Here is a 2,079-nt window from a genome sequence, read left to right on the forward strand (position 1 = left end):
ATAGAATTGGCTATCGAGCAAGTGCCTCACTACCTATTTCACCTATTTCAGCCATGGCTACAAGAGACGATACAGATCAAAGCACACATGAAAGAACTTCAAACACCAGGCAAAGACATAACTGAAAATCTCTAGTTGAAGAACAGTCAATTTGTGAGAGAGGTGCGAAATAATAAGCAGGAAGACAAGTACTGCTGATTTATTGATGAAAACTAGCTGCTTATAAAGCGGGATGTGGATGTCTGCGTAGTTCGCATATACCGCTGGTAAAAAGATTTACAGGTGACCTGAGGTCAAACTAGGTCCTTAAAAGACAGGACAGGTTCATACAGAGAACATAGTGATAAACAATGTCTGACATACTTGTACATATAATACATGATTGCTTAGAAAGACAACATATACACAGTTTACAATTATGATGATAAATATATATTCCACTTGACCTTGGGTCGTGGAAAGGCACCGCAGAAAACGGGATGTTCTCCACAGTGAATGCATTGAGCGGGGACTTTACAGTACTTCCCCAAGACGGAGGTAACGTCTGATTAAACCAGGTATCTGATGGGGCGACGAAGGGGGCCTCTCTTTCTTGATGTCAACTGCAGAGGGTGGTTGCCTTCCCTGATGTCCTCTGCAGTGGTTTGTTGGAGTACCTTTCCGTCAGGTTTCTGGTTTTTTGGGGACACCCGCACCTTCTTCCTGCGGGCGGGGTTGTTTGAGGGGTTGCCGTATCCTGCAGGAGATCTTGGGGTCCGCCTTCGTTGCCCCCCTCCAGGAATGCGGGTTTGAGACGATCTGTTGACACCCAGTCTTCCCGCCCATGGATGGATATTCAGAATGCCTTCTTATTCCTTTCCAGTACAAGAAAAGGTCCCCTGTAGGGCCTAGTCAAGGGTGGGTGTATGGTGTTGTCCCTAACGAAAACGTGGGTGGAGGAGGACAGCCCGGGGGGCATGAAGGGGAACATCCTGTTGGTGAATGTCTTTTGGCAGGGGGCGAACTTTCCAACTCTGTCTTGGAGCCTCTGCATTCCTATGTTGTCCCTGTTCTCTGCGATGAGTTCCCCTGGGGCTACCAGAGCCTCCCCGTAGACTTTTTCCACTGAGGAGGGGTCGCCATTGGCTCTGGGGGTGGTCCTCAACCCAAGGAGGACCCAGGGCAGCTCGTACTTCCAGTTTTCAGAGGAGCAATGAGCCATGAAGGGCACCTTCAGAGACCTGTGGAACCTTTCCACCATTCCATTGGCTGCAGGGTTGTTGGCAGTGATGCTTTGGTGAGTGGTCCCCATTAGACGTGCCAGGGTGGTCCACAGCTCGGACAGGAAAGCGGATGCCCTGTCTGTCATTATGTTGTCTGGGACACCAAACCGGCTGATCCAGCTGGAGAGGAGGGCTTCCGCGCATGCACTGGAGGTGGCTTCTTCCATGGGCGTAGCTTCGGGCCACCTGGTGGAGCGGTCGATGACTGTCAGTAGGTATCTGGCTCCTCCTGATGAGGGAAGAGGTCCTACTACGTTGATGTGGATGTGCCCAAAGCGTCTCTTTGGCTGGGGCAATTCACCCACTCCCGATTCGGTGTGCTGCCCCACTTTACTTGCCTGACACTGCATACATTGTCTTGCCCAGGCCATTGCGTCTTTCTGTATGCCGTGCCAGACGAACTTCTCCATCAGCAGTCTGGCTGTTGTCCTTCCAGAGGGGTGGGATAGGCCATGGATGGTGTTGAAAACCAGCTGACGTCTGGAGGCGGGTACCAGGGGGTGGGGGTGTCCGGTACTGACATCGCTCAGAAATGTTGATCCTCCTGAGCCGAAGGGCACGTCCTTCTACTTCAGCGATGTGACAGCTGTACGGTAGGCTGGGGTCTCAGGGTCACCAGCTTGTTCGTGGGCGAGGTCCTTGTAATTGATCCCGAGCTGTACGGAATTGATTTTGATCCTCGAGAGGGCGTCGGCTACTGGGTTCTTCCTGCTGGAGAGGTAAATTATTTGATGGTGCAGGTGAACTCCGCGATGGCTGCGAGGTGCCGCTGCTGCCTAGAGGACCATGCGTTGCCCAGCTTCGTGAAGGCATGGAC

The 2,079-nt window shown here is 52.1% G+C and overlaps 1 pseudogene; it reads right to left on the minus strand.

The window, feature by feature from the left end:
* LOC136837566 (uncharacterized) overlaps window positions 1–1,429 on the minus strand; it is a 21,447-nt pseudogene extending 20,018 nt beyond the window's left edge.
* Window positions 1,430–2,079: the final 650 nt, after the last annotated feature.

The sequence above is a fragment of the Macrobrachium rosenbergii genome, chromosome 4 (genome assembly GCF_040412425.1).
Source record: "Macrobrachium rosenbergii isolate ZJJX-2024 chromosome 4, ASM4041242v1, whole genome shotgun sequence".
In the NCBI taxonomy this organism is placed as follows: domain Eukaryota; kingdom Metazoa; phylum Arthropoda; class Malacostraca; order Decapoda; family Palaemonidae; genus Macrobrachium; species Macrobrachium rosenbergii.